A 21,382-nucleotide genomic window follows, 5' to 3' on the forward strand; every position below is an offset into this window, starting at 1 on the left:
TGGCCCGTGGTGTGCGCGTTGCAGTCGATCATGTGGTGTGCCGGATTCCCAAGGTTTCGGTTGGGTGGTGGGGGGGCCCAACATCTGGGGGAATTCAGCTGGGGGGGCTCAACCTGAAAAAGTTTGAATACCTCTGACTTAATAGGTTAATCTGGGCACAAGGGAAGACCAGGAGAGCTTATCGGTATATGACACTCCCAAGGGAAAAGGGGGGCTGGGGGGCCCCAGACTTCGAACTCTATTACTGGGCAGCGGCCTTGAATTATTTTCAAGGGCTGTTAGGTGGAGGGGAAATCGATCAAAGGGATGGCAGACCTGGCTTCACAAATGTATATAGGGTACTGGTGGGGGGGGGAGGCTGAGAATGGCTTCTTAAAAACGATCAATTATAGCTATTTTAAACAAACCAGGTTTAAGACATTAGGAGCGGCATATAATATCTGGAAGGCGGTCTCAAAGAAACTGGGATTAGGCAGATATATTAGATACACTCGAATGTACACGAATCACTCACTGCCAGGGGATATTTTTAGGGATTCAGTCATGAGGGATTGGGACAATAAGGGGATGAAGAAGGTAGGGGATCTATTGGATAGGGAGGGGAGGATACTACAGTGTCAGGAACTACAAGGAAAATGTGAGCTACCCGGGAGCAGCTTTTTTAAGTATTTGCAGGTAAGAAGCTACTTTGCAAACAAACAGGGAGGCTCAATAGGGTTTGGCCAATGTAGAATAATGGACTGCATAGAACGGCGTAACCAGTGTACAATTCGGCAGTTGTATGCAGAACTCTACGCAATGAAAAGCGACGACATCGAAAAATACGCTAGAAAGTGGGTGGAGAAAATGGGCTCTTGTCCTGAGGGTCTACAGACATCTTTAGACCTGGGGCGCACAGTTTTATGCTCAGCGACATTACAAGCGCAGCATTATAAAACTCTGTACTCGCTTTACTATACTCCTGCCAGAATCGCACGGTGGTGGGGGGGGGGGGGTAGGAATAACTTGCCCGCGATGTGACTCAAGCAATGCAGATATTGTCCATATGTTTGCGCAATGTCCACCATTGCATTCATTAAAGGTGGCAATTGAGAAGTTTATGGAGGGCTCATTGGGGATTGAGGTCAAAATGTCAGATGAACTAATAATGCTGGGGGTGATGGCAGGGGTAGAAGACCTCCCCACAGAATTTCTGTTTATGGTAGCTGCAGTCTATCGGATTGGCATTGCAAGGGCATGGCTTGACAGGGCACCACCGACATTTCAAATATGGATTGCAAGGTTACTCTCTACGTATAATCTGGTGAAAGCTATATATGGTAGGAAGGGTCGTAGGGCTAGAACATTGGGGGGGAGGATATGGAGACCAATAGATCAGTGGAAAAAAGGGCAGGATAGTGGAGGGACCTCCACTGTCGGGTTTGGGGCGTGAGTTATACCTACTGTATGAAAATGAAATGAAAATGTACAGGTAAAAATATTTGCGTTATTGTGTACTCTGATTATTTGTGCTGTAACATGTATTGGAATACTTGTAAAAACAAAAAAGAACCTTAATAAAAAGAATAAAAAAATAAAAAGAAAGATTTAGGAACTGTCCTGAATCCAAATACTGCTAACCAAAAGATGTGAAATCTGTAGTGCACAAGATAAGGAAAATACCCAAATTAATGATGAACCTCTTCCAGGAAGAATTAGACAGATTGTTGCTCAGAATGGTTGGCCCCAGTGGACCTTGCCCCGAAGGACAATGGGACTAATATTTTGCATGTTTATTGATCTTAGGGACCTCAACTAATGCATCTGGGTAGATCACCAACCCCTGCCAAACATCACAGAGGCTCTTACACCACTCTAGGGTGCCACAGTGTTTAGTGTGATAGAATTATCTGCCGACTGTCACCAGGCGATGCTGCACAAGGACTCCAGAGCCCTCACCTCATTTGTCACCCTTTTGGAGCATATAGGTTCAAGAGGCTGTCATTTGGACTAGCCTCGGCAGCAGCATACTTCCAAAGGCTTATACAATTGTTGCTCAAGTGTATTGGGTTGGTTATGTATTTCCAGGATGATACCCTGGTGTATTGGAAGAATAGGCAGCAGCATGACAAGGTTTTGAGGCAGGTATTAACCTGGTTGAAGGCCAAAGAGTTAACCATGAAAAATGAAAAGTGCAGACTTGCTGTGAAATCATTTGATTACTTGGGACACACCATTTCTCGGAAAGAGATCAGTATGAAAATGGATTTGTCTAGCTCTATTATTTTTGCACTGTCCCCATTCAATAAGGATCAAATCAGGTAATTTTTGGGCATGGCGGAGTATTATTCCAAATTTTTCCAGAATTATTTCAGTGTAGTACAGACCATCGCAATACAGCTTAACAAGGGATTTCTGTTTGAGTGGATGGTGGAAGTGGAGGAGGCTTTCAAGCTTGTGAAAGGGGAGATTGCTAAAATGCCAACCATGGGCCATTTTGATCTCACAAGGAAAGATTTTCTTGACAACTGATGCCAGTTTAGAGAGACTGTGTGCAGTGTTATTGCAGGTGTTGGATGGGGAGGAAAAGGTGGTGACTTTCGCTTTGTACTGGCTCCGCTGCGAGTGCCACGTATGGGGCAGGAAGGAGCTATTCTCTCCAAAGAATCGTAGCTTACCGGCACGACAGTCCCCTACGTGTAGAGGCTCATGAGGCACCTATGATGGAAAAAACAAGTTTCACAAATAGCAGAAACCATTCAACACGAAAACTGTAGGTACATTATAGCCTGCACTACATTTCACTTTTTTTAAACAGAACAGAACTTTTAGTAGAAACACGTGAGTAAGGTGGGGATTTTTTGTACCCCGTCCTGAAGAAGGAGTTCCGACTCCGAAACATGTTGACACACACAGGAGGTGATGCACATAGTACTGCTTAAACACCACCAGTTGTACCTGTTTTTAACAGTACCAGCCCGGGGGCTCATTAAAAAATAAAAATTCTACCCCACGCGCCAGGTCTTTTTTAACTATCACTCACTGTATAACCTCACCACTCACGCACATATAAAAAACCCTCACATGCACCACACATAGCCATTCAAGTAAGTGCTCCCGCGTAGTCGTAGGTAGTAGCACGCCGCATCCCGTAGAGGGGTGCGAAGACCCCAATGATAAAGCATGACACCAAAGGTCCTTTTGGTGTGTGAGGGGTATTTTACAAGCAGTGAGTGCTCCCCACCACTGTAGGGAACACTCCCCATATTAAGGTGGATTCCTATTGTTTGTACATTTTTACAGATGCAAGCACTTAGGTCAGTCTTTCAGTGGTTTTCAGAATTTTTCCAGATTTTCAGCATGTTCCGTAAGTCCACAAGTGGTCTTTTTGGTTATTCTAATTACAACAAGTCAAAATTAGTCATGGAGTAAAATACTCTCACAAGTTCTACACCAACCTTAATCTAAATAGGCTTTAATGTTTCATCTATTGTTTAGTCCTGGATGTTCCTTTCTCTAACTTCATTGAGCTTCCAGGCCGAAATAGATATGATTCCCCAAATTAAGGCCCTTGTAGCATGCACACATTCATAGGAAGAGACTGCAATCCACTGAATACTATGTTATTGGAAACAGCTTACTTCTTCAAACATGCAACAATTAAGTTAATTTCTCAAGTTCTACATTCAAGTCAGAAAAGTGTCCAATATCCAGAGCTCCTACCAAGTCAGTGAATAACAATTAGAAAGGTTCAATTGAATCATTTCTTAAGACTAAAGAGAAAAATGTTAAGCTGGCCCTTAATCTGCACCCACCTTTACTTCAAAGTAACCTCACCAAACTATAACATATCTGTTTCAGCAAACTAAATCCTTAATAACTTCTTTCTCTTTCCTTGGAAGGAAGAATTTTCTTGACCTTTGTCCTTCCCTTTCATTTACTCCAATGACGCTGAGGCATGTAGGAGCAGATGGAGTAGTCTCCATGCCGTGCTTTCAGACTGTTTGAATATTCTAGTTTCAGAAAAGCAAAAATGATTAAATGCCTTGATGATTAAGGCAAATGTCTCTTCCTCCACAAGGCTGATGTGATAAATTGCATAAAGAACATTAGGAGTCTCATCTCAATTAAAGAAAGCACACCCAGCATAAATCCCATTTATGTTGATGGTTTCATTAAAATTACCTATGTTCATGTGGACTTCTCTTTAGAATTTTGACCGTACTGATCTTCAATAAAAAAATACCTTTTTTTCTCAAATCATTAAAAAATAAAATTGTGCAATGCAACTCATGCAGGCTTTTTTTACCAGGAGCATACATTTTATGACAATTTGTGAGAGGACATTTACATTTTAAATGTATGCTCAATGATTAACAGCAAACAGTAGTCTTTGTTTATTCAAACATGTAAGAAGCATAAATAATCCAACTTCTTGGTTTGGCAAACAGCTGCTTTAATTGATTCTGCCAGATTTATGGGCAAAGCCACACCACATGTGTTTAATAGCGACCAAGAGACTACTTTTTTGCAGATATTTTTATTAAACCAGAACACACGTTTTTTGTTACATCATATGCCACCAAGTATTTTTTTATTACTGTTACTGTTTGCCTATTTTGTTGTAATGGTAAACCATTAACATTTCAGTGAATTATAGAAACAGAAAGCTCATACACATTCATTTAACCCTATCAGATGCACTGTATCAAAACAACCTATCCACCAATTATTATTATTATTATTAATAAATTAGTTTTGTAACGGGCACAGCTACCCAAAAAGGGTTTCCTGGTGCCTAGCACACAAATTGCTAGAAAAGGAGCAGTCAAGAACCATTTGCTATTAAAAGAGCCAAGTTTTAAGATTTTTTCGAAAGCTGAGATAGGACGGGTCATTCTTCAAGGACACTGGAAGAGAATTTCAGATTTTGGGGCCAAGACAAGAAAAGGAACGGCCTCCCATTCTTGCAAGTTTAACTCTGGGAATCACAAAGTCTCCTTGGGCTGTAGAACACAGGAGACGAGAAGGAATGTAAGGATGGGTAAGCTCTTGCAGATACGCTGGTGTCACACCTTGTTTGATTTTAAAGATGTAACACAGGGTTTTAAATGTAATTCTTTGATCAATTCGAAGCCTGTGAAGGTCACGTAAATACGGCGAGATGGAAGCCTGTCTAGGAACTTGACAAAGAAGGCGTACTGCAGAGTTCTGAACTACCTGTAGCTTTCTCAGTACCGTTTGGCAGCTACCGAGGTAGAGAACATTGCGGTAATCGAGACGAGAGGTGATGAGTGCCTGGACTACCGTGCATTGGGTTAAGGCAGGAAGCATCCAAATGATCTTACGAAGCCACCTCAAGATCGTAAAACAGATGGCAGCAACACTCGGCACCTGTTGTCTCATAGAGAGACTATCATCAATAATGATGGCCAAATTACGGACATGGGTGACAGGTAGGGGACAGGAACCCATTTCCTAAGGCCAATGGCGAGGGCCCCATTGGTCCTTGTACTTGCCCAGGATAAGGACCTCAGTCTTATCCCCATTTAACTTCAAAAAGTTAAGGCGCATCCACTCTGTCACTTGCCATAGGCCGCACTGAAGGGCAGATGTCGTTGCGTCTTTAGTGGTGGAAAGCGAGAAAACAATCTGCGTATCATCCGCATACGAATATAGGGAAAGACCCGCCTTTTTCACAATCTCTGCCAGAGGTCTTACATAGATGTTGAAGAGCAGGGGGCTTAAAATGTATCCCTGTGGGACTCCATGTGCTGATACGCAGATCTTAGATTATGCCTTAGCAGAAAAGACTTGAAAAGTGCGACCCTCAAGGAATGAAGCAAACCAGGATATGGCAGTACCATCCAGCCCAAGAGATCTAAGGGCGTTAAGCTAGATGTTTTGCGACACAGTGTCGAATGCGGCACTCAAATCTAATAGAATGAGTTTCCCCTTGATCTAAATGCTGGCGCAGTTTCTCAGTAACCCCAAGCAGAGCGGTTTCAGTTGAAAAGTTGGCTCTGAACCCGGATTGTGAATAATGAAGAAAGCCAACTTTATCTATGTGTTGTGTCAGTTGAGTATTGATATGATTACCCAAAATTTTGGAGAACGCCGGAAGCAGAGATATAGGTCTAAAGTTAGATAGTACAGAAGGATCTGCTCTGGCCTTTTTCAACAAAGGGAATACCATGGCTCTCTTCCACTCGGGGAGTACCAAGGCCTCCCGCATAGAGGCATTAAGAAGATCAATAAGGATGCCTTTAGATGTGGCAGAGAGCTGACAAAGGATGTTAATAGGCAAAGGATCAAGGGGAGATCCCGATTTAATACTGTTTAAACAATTTTGGAAAGATGCCTCTTCAAATGGGTGCCAGGAAGAAATCTTGGCTATCTGGTCACAATTACTGTGATATGTAGGGTCAAATGCAGAATCCATACTACACAAGGAAGGGGAAGGAGCAGAGAGTGACTTGTAAATAAGTTCAAAGCTACTGTCCGCAGATTGCAATCAGTGCAAAATGCAGCAGCCAGACTACTCTGTAAAATTCCAATCTCTACTCCAACCACTAAATACATCAGGAAGTTACACTGGCTAAAAATTGAAAACCGAGTTAAATTCAAATCTCTATGTTTTATGCACAGGATTTCCACCAACACCGCTCCTAAATATCTGCAAAACCTGGTGCGCCCCTACCGTCCTTCCAGATCTCTTCGGTCTTCCACGGCAAATCATTTTGAAATTCCAAGGACCAGGCTGTCACGCATGGGTGGCAAGTCCTTCTCATTCCTAGGACCTTCTCTCTGGAATTCAATGCCACATACATTGCGGTCTGAGTCGAATTACATCAAATTCAGAAAAGCCTTAAAAACATGGCTCTTTAACATCTAGTTTTCTGTAACCGCATTGCTATTGGGATCTGCCGCGCCGGGAAACCCTTTGTTGGGTAGCTGTGCGCATTACAAATGTTAACAAATAAATAAATAAATAAGTTCAACCTTCTGAATAAAGAAGTCAGCAATGTTGTTACATTGATTTTCATCAAGGACAGGAGTAGGAGGGATGGTATCAGAGCCAGCTAACTTCTTCAGTACAGAAAATAGAGTCCGAGGACGATTAGATGCCTTAGTTATTGTGTTAGCAACATTAAAAATGCGTGCCTCTTTACGCGCTGAATGATCACTTTTAAGAGCAGCTTTGTAAGCATCTTTACAAGTTAAAGAATACGATCTCCTCTATCTTCTTTCTAGTGCTTTACATTTAGACTTAATAACTTTAAGATCGTTTGTAAACCATGGCGCAGGGGGATGATGAGTAAAGCTGCGTTTGGGTACAGGGGGCAGACAGATGTCAATGGCATTGGTAAGCCAGTCCGAGACAGCAGTATTTAATGAAAGCTAAGGTAATGTGACATCAGGTATGCTAGTAGACAGAATAGTATTAAAAGTCTCCATATTCAACTTGCCCCAAGATCTGAGATTACCTGAGCTAGTAGGAGGGGCCACTACCCTAGTTGTGGAAGGCTGCAGTTTGAATGGAATTAAAAAATGGTCGGACCAGTCTAACTGAAGTGCAGGAGTACTACAGTCATAGCAAAGATTGGACAAAATTGGATCCAGAAGGTGTCCCGCCTTATGAGTAGGGCCCTGATTGCATAACAGTAAGCTTAGAGCCTCCAAATCAGATAAAAAAGTGCGGCAGATGTTATTCTGAATATCTTCTAGGTGAAGGTTCAGGTCACGTAGAATTGTAAAATTTGCTGCCTTTAAAATAAAGGGAGCGATAAGGTCAGGGAAAATGGAGACCCAGGGGCTGGGCTTCCCCAGAGGGCGATAAATTAAAATGCCAGACAAGGTCAGCTGAGGGGATACAGAGAGTTTAAACAAAGCCGCTTCACACTTTGTGATGGAAATAGCTTCAAATTTACAGAAATGAGTAGATCACCAAGCCTCCATCTGAAGGAGTTTCCTTGTGATGCACAATCCTTGTAGAACACAGATTATTATATTTCACAAACCTAGCATTTCAATTGGCATGCCTTATGAATACTTTCAGCAAAATGTTGAGCTACACTTGACTGCTGATTTTCCGTAAATCAGATCAGTGCTCATAATGGTTTTGAGAAGTCTGGCAGGCACACATTTTCCTCAGGGCATTTCAGTGGATACATTATTTGTGTCATCACATGTTACATAATGTTTAATGGATGGTTATGAACATATAATTGAGATACACTTCAAATCCCATGATGGTATTGTTAAAGCTGTTGTGTTTAATGCAGGGATGTTGTTGTTGTTGTTTCTGTATTTTTGTTGTAATCAAATCAGCTTGCATTTATCCTCATGTTTTGATTGTGTGCCCATCCCACCACTAGTTATATTTTCTTTGCAGAAGACAATGCAGAATAACTCTCCAAGATAGAAGATACTGTCATTTTTATTGATGGTTGTAACTTATGTATAAGGCTCTGGTAAGTGTTAACTAAAATATACAGGGCCATGTGTACACGCTGCTCTTTGTGGTACATTTTATAGTACTACAAATTGTACTCCAAAAGCAATTCACAAACTAGGTGAAAAGTTTCATGACTCTGCACTCCTTATTGTATGTTTGCCGGGTTTTCAGCTCTGTATGCGGAGTCTCACTCTCTGGGTGTGGCGAACTCCACCCACATAAGTATAGGGAGTGCAGAGTCATACAACTCCACACACAGTTTGTGAATACCATAAAGTAGTTGGTGTACTTAATAGAGTAAGTTTACCTTTGTGAATCAGACCCTTTGTTTAGTTCTAGTTGTCAGCCTTTTATCTTGTTCTTAGTTTGACCTCTTGAGACATATTTCTCACCCTTTATTTGTTACCCTATTCAGACAATATATGACTTACTTAAGCGATTGATAATGAATATAAGTGAGTTGAAAACAACACTATCTAATTAAGTGCCCTAAAGTGAGGCAAAACTGGAGACAATGGATGGACAATTTCAAACCCTAAATGAAAGATGTGAGGAGCTCGAAACAAAGTGCATCAACCATAAAGGATACCCAAAACTTTCAGCAGAACTTTGTACTCTAGCTACGAAAGGATTTCTACATTGGTGCAGCTAAAGAAGAGGATTTAGAAAATCAATCACAGGGAACAAATTTGAGATGCTTTGGAATACAAGAAAACTATGAAGATAAGACAGAGATGACAGAGCTGGTCACCCAACTCATTTGAAACTATGTCCTTAAACAACTTCAATCAGATCTCACTATTGTAGTAACACACCGATTCCCTTTCCATAAGCCAAACGTAGGAGCCAGATCTAAAACTATAGTGGCATATTTCCAGGACTTCCGGATAAATGAAAGAGTTTTGAATAAGGCAATTCAACTTAAAACTGTAGGGCTGAAAATTAATATTTGAGGAAAATGAGTCCCCAGTATAGATGACTTGCCAAGAGCAAGGAAAAACAACAAAACATTTAGAAATATTCTTGAACACAATATTTTTCACATAAGTCTGCGGGCAAGTAGGTAAGAAAAGAACATAGTGCATACAAGTCAAAGATGAATGTATGTTCATTTCATACCTACATGCCAACGGACTTATGTGAAACATATCTTATTCAAGAATATTTCTAAATTGTTAGGGCGGAAAATTTAATTTCTAAATTGTTAGGGCTGAAAATTTCCCCTTAACATTTTTCCAGATGTTTCCTTTAGACTTCCAAGCAATGTTGGGAGTTTATGCACATGGCTGAGAAATTCCACTTGGATTGCATACACAGATCATAAATCCAGGTAAGATGAAAGTCTTGTGGATAGAAGATTTTATATTTTTTCAGAACTTTCTGAGGCAGAAACCCTTTTGTTTACTACTCAGGACTCATTGAAAAAAATGACTTAAAATTATTTGATTTGGAAACAGAGCTCCAAGAATGTCCAGGCTACAAATCAACCACACCTAGCAAATGCAAATGCACAGCATGGTTGCACATAGGTTTTGGATTCTGGGCATATTCAGGAGCGTATAGGCACTTGGTCAGGGTACACAATGGCGGAGTAGGCACATTTATCAATAGGTGGTTAAGGCATAGAAAATAGGTAGAATAATGGATCAAGCGAACCAAAATGGAACTATTCTTCCAGTAATAGATGAAAGCAGAATATCTCACAATTGCCTGGGGCTAAAGTTCACAATTTGACCAAGCTGCAAGTATGGAAACAATCCTCATGTATAAATGTCTGTGTATTTAACACAAACTTATTCAAATGCATTTAGATTTCTTGTAGCAGCAATTTCAATAAATATAAAGAAAATCAAATCGTATATTCAATAAGAAACTCACAACTGTAAACATCATTCCCCTTGCAAAATACATTCAATCTCATCATCCATACCTATTCACACCCAAAATCTCTCAAACCATACACATACTATTAACACCTAACACAATATATAATATATCTCCCTTCGAATCCACAGTACACATGTAGAAGATTATGTTATGTTATGTTATGTTATCAGGGTATTGATAGAGCACACAGCTACTCACAGAGTGTCCTGGCGCTAGTTTAGTGTGGCAGCTGAACTAAAAGCGATGTCGCAAAGGCTACTGCTGGAACAGCCAAGTTTTCAAAGACTTCGTAAAAGGGAGGAGATTTTGCATCTGTCTTAGATTAGGCGGCAAACAGTTCCACAGTTTGGCGACTTGAACCTGGTAGGATCGACCTCCTATTTGAGATCGGCAGAACACAGGGGTACGTGCCAGCAACTGGGATGTGGATCTTAAGGAGCGCTGAGAAGATAGAATTGAACTAAATAAGGCGCTCCAGAATCGTGAAGTGCCTTAAAGGCCAGAAAAAGGGCTTTGAAAAGGATCCTCATGTGGGTCGGTAGCCAGTGGAGAGATTTAAGGTGTAAAGACATCCGTGTTCTCGGGCCAAGTAGAAGTATCGCCCTAGCTGCGGTGTTTTGGACCACCTGAAGATGAGTAAGTAAATACTCTGTCAGTCCTAAATAAAGAATGTTATTATAGTCCAGCCTGATCCAATCATGGCCTGGACCACTGTTTTCCTGTGGGAGACCGAAAGTAGAGATAGAAATTGCTTCAGCATTCTTAGGAGGCCGAAACATTGTCCTGTTACCGTTTGGATCTGAGATTTCATATTGAGGAGTCATCCATTTTCACCCCCAGGTTTTTAACTGCTCTGACCGAGTTTAGACGGGGATGCATATTCTGTGGCCACCAGCTACACCACATATTGTTAGTGGGCAGACCAAAGAAAATGATTTCTGATTTTTCGGACTTACATTTCAATTGGTTCCGTAGGAGCCAAGCAAATACCTCCGACAAATATGAATTGATCACTTCACCATTGAAATCCTTGTCCCTGTCGCAGGTAAAGAGCAACTGAGTGTCATGCGCATATGACACTATTTTTGCTCCGTGAGTCTCAGTCAGGTGTGCTAAGGAGGACAAGTAAATACTAAACAGTGTGGGGCTGAGAATGGAGACTTGTGGGACTCTCACCCTTAAGGGGAGAATGGGGAACGAAAAAGGCGGAGCCCAAACTGTTTGTCGGCGATCTGACTGTAAGGAGTCGAACGACTTTAGTACTGTCCCACCGAAACCAGACTCCTGGAGCCTCAGCAGGTTACAGACAAAAGACCAAAAAAGACAGAAATTCAGGCTACAAAGATACAATTTAGAATTGCATATTTTATATAGTAGAGACTAAACACCTCATCTTTTAAAAGCGTATTGATAAACACCTAGTTGGTACAATTTGGATGTATTAATCGATTACTACAAATATTCTATGTGTCAAAATAGACTTCTCAGTCAGAAATTAGTGTCCTGGTACTCCTGTAGAAACCAGCACCAACGCGGTTTTAGTGACCACCATAATATAGGTCACACCTTCTTCAAGGTGCTACAAAAAGTTGTTTCAAGATTCAAAGTGTAAATAGAGTACGGTGGAAAAACAGAAGATGCAACAATCCTACAAATAAAATAGTTGCTTGGTCAAAAATTGAATATGCTTATGAAACTAATATACAGTGGGAGGGGATAATACTAACCAACAGCCCAGTCTGTAGATTAACTACTCAGTGTTTCAAGCAACAAAGAAAATGTGTGAAGATCCACAATAGGTGAAATGGAAGACAGCCCCAATCTTAGTTTTCATACTACACCAAAGCATGTGTCCAAAGGAAGAAGCAGATAAAGATGACAGGAATATGAAAAATAGAAGAAATTCAACCGTGTGAACATGCCAGGTAGGCTATTAGTGGTATATAGTCATAACACCAAATGAGTTAATTGAATAAATAATATGGTGATATACCGTAATTACATGTCTATCTCCAAGAGTAATAAGAATACACTGACGGTTAATTAGATGAACACTCCTATGGGCCCATATTACTGATTGGTGCCCAAGCTCTAAAGAGGGGGGGATAAGGCAAAATAATCATCAAAAGCTTCACCCGGTGTGTTGGCCACAGAAAAACTAATGCCAATGTAGATATCCTGCCTGTGGACAAAGTAATCTGTACCGAGGCCAGTCAACATGTGTTCTCCGAGGGCTATATGGCACTTAATCTTTCATCGTGTAGAAGAAAACCATTTTGAGCTAGTGCAGGACGTCAAAGGGAAAAACCTCAGAGACGTAGCTAAAAATAAAGCAGGAATGACAGATCTGTAGGAGCTGCATCCACAAAGAGTTATAAGGAAGTCCACATGGCAAATAATAACTAGCCATAATTCAGTGCATCCAGTAGGTGTGCCTATTTGCAAGATCCCCAAGAAACCTAAACTAACTCAACCCTAAGGAGCTTATTGAGAAAACAGGTAGACGTCAGAAGTCTCCTATTTTGTTTATTGCTTGCTTTTTTCTTCTTGTCCTAGACATGCATATTTCAGAAATGATTAATGGAATGCATTACGCTAACATCTTGTAATGTGAAAGTGATCCATAATAAGCAGACGTATTGTGCTATCTTGAACTGGATGGAAATCATCAGACCTGACATCTTGTTTTGGCAAGAGACTCAGCTGAAAAGCAATAACCCTAAAACTTTATCTCGAATGTGGTAGCACATGCCGTGTTTGCTTCTGCCAGTGTAGGGCACAGTGATGTTGCACCTTTTTTAAACATACAATGAACTGGTAACTATTTTTCCTAAAGCAGATCTATTGCGTTGATGGGTGTGGATCTCAGTTAACCTAGATAAAAAGTGTTTGAATGTAATAAGCTACTATAGGCCTATTAAGGATTAAACAACATTTCAGAAAAGTTCAATATGAGCTGTAAGGGTCCTATAATCATGGAGGAGGATTTCAATTGTATGCAGGTTTCTAAGTTAGACTAAAAATCAGTCCAGGTCAAGAACAGCGATTTTGATTTTGAGTCTTAAATCCGACTATGGCTTGGTGGACCCTAGGAGGTAAGGGTTTCCAACTTCTAAGAATTATACATGCTTTAAGGTTAGATTTTCTTAATACCACAGGATTTGGTTAGAAGAGGCTCCTTGATTGTGGCAAACAATTTCTCTGACCATGTACTCATTCCTTTACTGCTTGATTAATGTTGACTTCAACTTTCCTTTTTTTTTATTGGGAATTTACAGTGCATTACAGAGAAACATTAAATTCATTTGATCCGGACATTGTTACAAAACCGAGGGAACAGGCAGAATGTATATATACAATCAGTAAAAGAAGGCATAAAAAGAATTGCATAAATAGAATTAGAATTAGGAATTGGGAGGATTCAAATCGTATTAAACCAATTCAAAATATCAGAAGATAAAAGCCATATTGTAAGCTAAAATTGTCAGGTTCTACCAAATTGCGCCACCTAAACTTTTGGAACTACATCTCCCAGAAATCTAGGGAGGGGGCGTGGCACTATAAAGGTAGGGCGGACCCTCTACACGTTGTTCGTGATTTTGTGTTTGCAGCGTTTGTTTGGTGGTTTATCCCTGGTGGAGAGCGGAGGCTCGTCTGCTCTTGAATCCGAGCCGAGTTAGGAAGGATATTGACTTTTCTCTGGTGAAGGCGGCGAAAGGAAAAGAAAAACGGAACCGCGCCTTTTGGTGTTTACTCGGGTTGCCGAGTAGGGCGTTTGTGAAGCGCTTTGCATATCAAGAGCTTCCGAGGGTTTCCTGAAGCTAAAGTCCTCCCGAAGCGGAAAGGAAGGAGAACGAACAGAGAAGGGAGACTCCTTACAAGTACTGTGAGTAAATATGCTCCGCGTGACATTTAACGCGTAGCATATGTGGAAAAGCCTTGTATTCATTTTTTGCCTGCCTGTGAAAGGAACAGAGAGGACTGTACAGGCGCGGCGGCGACCTGTATCAAAGATAAATATTGCTGTAAAGAGGGAGCGGAGTGTATTAGGGCTTTAGGTTCTGAGCACCACCGCTACGAAGACAGGCACTAGTGTCTAGTTCATCAAGTGCCAAAGCGGAAGGTAGTGGGTCTTCTACACCTTGCCGTGTTTGGAGTTGTGAGTACAGGAGCTGGTTTAGAGCGGAAGACGGTAGTAGTGTGCTACATCTTGCCGTGTCTATATATGGAGTAAATTGGAGCTTTTAAGGCGGAACGTTTTTATTCACTGCCAAACACTTGACTTTTGTTTTGTTTCAAGGGTGGAGTTCACTCAACATTACTCGTTTATACTTTGAGCACGGAACACTTGCCAGGCAGGGTACGTACTATCACAGTAGAGAGAATTTGGTGCAGGTGTTCATGTAAAAGGAGAGTATAACTGTTGTTATTGTTCCATAGGGACTATCTGTTCGATTATTCCTATTCACACATCGGGGAGGAGGAGGAGTCCATTGCTTTCAGAAAAGGTGAACCCTTTAACCTATTTAGTGAGAGTGAAATGAGAGTAGGTGTTTCCGTGTGATCAGTGGTAACCCGTAAACTTGTGTTCTTGTTTTTCAGCCATCCCTTCCCTGCTGACCCTTTCCGTCCCCTCCTGGTTTTGTTCCTTTGTTTTCCCTCGCCCTATCCCTCGAACCCACTGTGTTTTTAATACCAGTGTGTTGGTGAGGTCGGGAGGTGAAGTTATATGTACAACGACCGAATCCTGCAGAGTGGTGCCTGACAGAATCACGAACCCACGAATTGCATTCTGCCTGGTTCGGTCGGGGTACATATGGCCACCTTGGATGATGTGTTGAGGGCGTTGGTTTTGGTCCAACAGGAATTGACATCTTCCAAAGCTGAGGCAGTGGCCCTTAAAGATAGGGTTGAACAACTATCTAAGAACCCTTTTTCATCTGGCCCTTCTCAGACCCAGGTTACGGTTCCTCCCCCTATCCCCTTGGCCACCCCTGAACGTTATGGGGGGGATCCTCGTAAGACGCAAGCATTTATGACCCAAATAATGCTTCATTTCTCGTGCAAACCAGCCTCATTTCCTACGAATCACTCCCGGGTGGCATTTGCTATATCATATCTGGTGGGGGATGCAGCCAATTGGGCGGTTCCGCTGGTAAAGAGAGATGATGCCATGTTGTCTAACTGGACAGCGTTTAGGGAAGAGTTCGAAAAAGTATTTGACAGAAGGGCCACCAACTTCAGTGCTGATAAAGAGTTGCTATCTTTGAGACAAGGAAGGAGTGATTTAATTACCTATTTAACAACTTTCAACAGGTTGATAGCAGAAACGGAATGGCCCGAGGGAAAAAGAATGTCCTTGTTTTATCAGGGTTTGAGAGATGAATTGAAGAACGCTGTGGCCTACATAGATCCTCAACCCACCACTTGTGTGGATATGGTGAACTTGGTCCTGAGATTGGATGGTAGGCTGACTGAGCTGAGTGGGGATGGAAGAAAATGGGACAGGGGTTACAATAGTATAGTGAGTTCCCCTCCTATAGCTCTAGAGGCATCGGCAGACGGGGCAGAACCTATGGAGATAGGAGCTATTAGATCCCCTCTGTCCTATGATGAGAAAGAAAGCAGAAGAGTACACGGTCTTTGTATGTACTGTGGCAAAAAAGGGCATTACGTGCGTGAATGCCCTTCTAGGCCCCAAAACCCCTCTAGTTGGAACAAGAATAAAAAAATAGCTGTTTCCACTGTGGGAAGGGAGACAGACAACTTGTTAGCACCTTCATCCCTGGAGAAAGTGCTGCCTGATTGGAGACTCACTTCCCTATCTTTACCGGGTATAGGAGTGAATGAGTCACACCTGGTTCTTAACATGTCCTTAGAGTATGAGCAAAAAAGTCATCCAGTTAGGGTTATGCTGGACACAGGAGCCACAGGTAATTTTATTGATAATGGGTTAGTGTCTCGCTTAGCTATACTCAGAGTACCTAGAGATATACCAGAGGAGGTTTTTGCAGTAGATGGACAGCCTATAAAATCAGGTTTAATAGTGGAGAAGACAGCTGAGGTAATGTTGTCAATAGACGTGTCAGAAGGGAGACATGTGGAAAAGATAACGTTGAACATCATAGAAGCTCCCCAATATGAGATCATATTGGGGATGCCGTGGTTTACGTACCACAACCCTTCTATAGATTGGAGAACTCGAACAGTTCATTTTTTGTCTGGGTATTGTCAGGAACATCTGGTGTCTTATGCATCATCACCTTTAGCGGTAGCCGCATGTCAGTTCAGGGTGGCCACGTTGGCAAAGAGAGAGGTGGTCACCGTTCGCACTAGGTTGAGTAGTCAGAATACAGACACCTTTACCCGACAGATGCTGCCAGTCAGGAAGGGAGTGGACGATAAACAGTCTATCATTCCTACAGGGAAAAGTAATTGCATGATGAGGGCGGAGAGGTCTAGTGAGAATGAGTGGCATAGTCCCCCTGGAATGTTCCCCTTCCTTGCTAATTCCGGAATTGATACCAACACTTTGCCGGTTGATATCCCTTTTGATCTCCAGTTTCAGCCAGTAGTTAAGGAAAAGGTGTTAATACTGCAGAGGGATCACAATGGGGTGCAGGGATGTTTGAACAAGGTCAGGGAGGAGTACATGCAAGGGGTGGGCTGTTCCGAGGTGCCTGCTCCTGGGAAGGTGCTGTCTTTTCGTCAAAGGTTTCCTGCTACGCCTGGCCCTAGAAGGCGCTAGGGAGGGGGACATTCTGTCAGGTTCTACCAAATTGCGCCACCTAAACTTTTGGAACTACATCTCCCAGAAATCTAGGGAGGGGGCGTGGCACTATAAAGGTAGGGCGGACCCTCTACACGTTGTTCGTGATTTTGTGTTTGCAGCGTTTGTTTGGTGGTTTATCCCTGGTGGAGAGCGGAGGCTCGTCTGCTCTTGAATCCGAGCCGAGTTAGGAAGGATATTGACTTTTCTCTGGTGAAGGCGGCGAAAGGAAAAGAAAAACGGAACCGGGCCTTTTGGTGTTTACTCGGGTTGCCGAGTAGGGCGTTTGTGAAGCGCTTTGCATATCAAGAGCTTCCGAGGGTTTCCTGAAGCTAAAGTCCTCCCGAAGCGGAAAGGAAGGAGAACGAACAGAGAAGGGAGACTCCTTACAAGTACTGTGAGTAAATATGCTCCGCGCGACATTTAACGCGTAGCATATGTGGAAAAGCCTTGTATTCATTTTTTGCCTGCCTGTGAAAGGAACAGAGAGGACTGTACAGGCGCGGCGGCGACCTGTATCAAAGATAAATATTGCTGTAAAGAGGGAGCGGAGTGTATTAGGGCTTTAGGTTCTGAGCACCACCGCTACGAAGACAGGCACTAGTGTCTAGTTCATCAAGTGCCAAAGCGGAAGGTAGTGGGTCTTCTACACCTTGCCGTGTTTGGAGTTGTGAGTACAGGAGCTGGTTTAGAGCGGAAGACGGTAGTAGTGTGCTACATCTTGCCGTGTCTATATATGGAGTAAATTGGAGCTTTTAAGGCGGAACGTTTTTATTCACTGCCAAACACTTGACTTTTGTTTTGTTTCAAGGGTGGAGTTCACTCAACATTACTCGTTTATACTTTGAGCACGGAACACTTGCCAGGCAGGGGACTATCTGTTCGATTATTCCTATTCACACATCGGGGAGGAGGAGGAGTCCATTGCTTTCAGAAAAGGTGAACCCTTTAACCTATTTAGTGAGAGTGAAATGAGAGTAGGTGTTTCCGTGTGATCAGTGGTAACCCGTAAACTTGTGTTCTTGTTTTTCAGCCATCCCTTCCCTGCTGACCCTTTCCGTCCCCTCCTGGTTTTGTTCCTTTGTTTTCCCTCGCCCTATCCCTCGAACCCACTGTGTTTTTAATACCAGTGTGTTGGTGAGGTCGGGAGGTGGAGTTATATGTACAACGACCGAATCCTGCAGCGTGGTGCCTGACAGAATCACGAACCCATGAATTGCATTCTGCCTGGTTCGGTCGGGGTACATATGGCCACCTTGGATGATGTGTTGAGGGCGTTGGTTTTGGTCCAACAGGAATTGACATCTTCCAAAGCTGAGGCAGTGGCCCTTAAAGATAGGGTTGAACAACTATCTAAGAACCCTTTTTCATCTGGCCCTTCTCAGATCCAGGTTACGGTTCCTCCCCCTATCCCCTTGGCCACCCCTGAACGTTATGGGGGGGATCCTCGTAAGACGCAAGCATTTATGACCCAAATAATGCTTCATTTCTCGTGCAAACCAGCCTCATTTCCTACGAATCACTCCCGGGTGGCATTTGCTATATCATATCTGGTGGGGGATGCAGCCAATTGGGCGGTTCCGCTGGTAAAGAGAGATGATGCCATGTTGTCTAACTGGACAGCGTTTAGGGAAGAGTTCGAAAAAGTATTTGACAGAAGGGCCACCAACTTCAGTGCTGATAAAGAGTTGCTATCTTTGAGACAAGGAAGGAGTGATTTAATTACCTATTTAACAACTTTCAACAGGTTGATAGCAGAAACGGAATGGCCCGAGGGAAAAAGAATGTCCTTGTTTTATCAGGGTTTGAGAGATGAATTGAAGAACGCTGTGGCCTACATAGATCCTCAACCCACCACTTGTGTGAATATGGTGAACTTGGTCCTGAGATTGGATGGTAGGCTGACTGAGCTGAGTGGGGATGGAAGAAAATGGGACAGGGGTTACAATAGTATAGTGAGTTCCCCTCCTATAGCTCTAGAGGCATCGGCAGACGGGGCAGAACCTATGGAGATAGGAGCTATTAGATCCCCTCTGTCCTATGATGAGAAAGAAAGCAGAAGAGTACACGGTCTTTGTATGTACTGTGGCAAAAAAGGGCATTACGTGCATGAATGCCCTTCTAGGCCCCAAAACCCCTCTAGTTGGAACAAGAATAAAAAAATAGCTGTTTCCACTGTGGGAAGGGAGACAGACAACTTGTTAGCACCTTCATCCCTGGAGAAAGTGCTGCCTGATTGGAGACTCACTTCCCTATCTTTACCGGGTATAGGAGTGAATGAGTCACACCTGGTTCTTAACATGTCCTTAGAGTATGAGCAAAAAAGTCATCCAGTTAGGGTTATGCTGGACACAGGAGCCACAGGTAATTTTATTGATAATGGGTTAGTGTCTCGCTTAGCTATACTCAGAGTACCTAGAGATATACCAGAGGAGGTTTTTGCAGTAGATGGACAGCCTATAAAATCAGGTTTAATAGTGGAGAAGACAGCTGAGGTAATGTTGTCAATAGACGTGTCAGAAGGGAGACATGTGGAAAAGATAACGTTGAACATCATAGAAGCTCCCCAATATGAGATCATATTGGGGATGCCGTGGTTTACGTACCACAACCCTTCTATAGATTGGAGAACTCGAACAGTTCATTTTTTGTCTGGGTATTGTCAGGAACATCTGGTGTCTTATGCATCATCACCTTTAGCGGTAGCCGCATGTCAGTTCAGGGTGGCCACGTTGGCAAAGAGAGAGGTGGTCCCCGTTCGCACTAGGTTGAGTAGTCAGAATACAGACACCTTTACCCGACAGATGCTGCCAGTCAGGAAGGGAGTGGACGATAAACAGTCTATCATTCCTACAGGGAAAAGTAATTGCATGATGAGGGCGGAGAGGTCTAGTGAGAATGAGTGGCATAGTCCCCCTGGAATGTTCCCCTTCCTTGCTAATTCCGGAATTGATACCAACACTTTGCCGGTTGATATCCCTTTTGATCTCCAGTTTCAGCCAGTAGTTAAGGAAAAGGTGTTAATACTGCAGAGGGATCACAATGGGGTGCAGGGATGTTTGAACAAGGTCAGGGAGGAGTACTTGCAAGGGGTGGGCTGTTCCGAGGTGCCTGCTCCTGGGAAGGTGCTGTCTTTTCGTCAAAGGTTTCCTGCTACGCCTGGCCCTAGAAGGCGCTAGGGAGGGGGACATTCTGTCAGGTTCTACCAAATTGCGCCACCTAAACTTTTGGAACTACATCTCCCAGAAATCTAGGGAGGGGGCGTGGCACTATAAACTGTAGGGCGGACCCTCTACACGTTGTTCGTGATTTTGTGTTTGCAGCGTTTGTTTGGTGGTTTATCCCTGGTGGAGAGCGGAGGCTCGTCTGCTCTTGAATCCGAGCCGAGTTAGGAAGGATATTGACTTTTCTCTGGTGAAGGCGGCGAAAGGAAAAGAAAAACGGAACCGCGCCTTTTGGTGTTTACTCGGGTTGCCGAGTAGGGCGTTTGTGAAGCGCTTTGCATATCAAGAGCTTCCGAGGGTTTCCTGAAGCTAAAGTCCTCCCGAAGCGGAAAGGAAGGAGAACGAACAGAGAAGGGAGACTCCTTACAAGTACTGTGAGTAAATATGCTCCGCGTGACATTTAACGCGTAGCATATGTGGAAAAGCCTTGTATTCATTTTTTGCCTGCCTGTGAAAGGAACAGAGAGGACTGTACAGGCGCGGCGGCGACCTGTATCAAAGATAAATATTGCTGTAAAGAGGGAGCGGAGTGTATTAGGGCTTTAGGTTCTGAGCACCACCGCTACGAAGACAGGCACTAGTGTCTAGTTCATCAAGTGCCAAAGCGGAAGGTAGTGGGTCTTCTACACCTTGCCGTGTTTGGAGTTGTGAGTACAGGAGCTGGTTTAGAGCGGAAGACGGTAGTAGTGTGCTACATCTTGCCGTGTCTATATATGGAGTAAATTGGAGCTTTTAAGGCGGAACGTTTTTATTCACTGCCAAACACGACTTTTGTTTTGTTTCAAGGGTGGAGTTCACTCAACATTACTCGTTTATACTTTGAGCACGGAACACTTGCCAGGCAGGGGACTATCTGTTCGATTATTCCTATTCACACATCGGGGAGGAGGAGGAGTCCATTGCTTTCAGAAAAGGTGAACCCTTTAACCTATTTAGTGAGAGTGAAATGAGAGTAGGTGTTTCCGTGTGATCAGTGGTAACCCGTAAACTTGTGTTCTTGTTTTTCAGCCATCCCTTCCCTGCTGACCCTTTCCGTCCCCTCCTGGTTTTGTTCCTTTGTTTTCC

This window comes from Lissotriton vulgaris, chromosome 11, assembly GCF_964263255.1.
Source record: "Lissotriton vulgaris chromosome 11, aLisVul1.2, whole genome shotgun sequence".
In the NCBI taxonomy this organism is placed as follows: Eukaryota; Metazoa; Chordata; class Amphibia; order Caudata; family Salamandridae; genus Lissotriton; species Lissotriton vulgaris.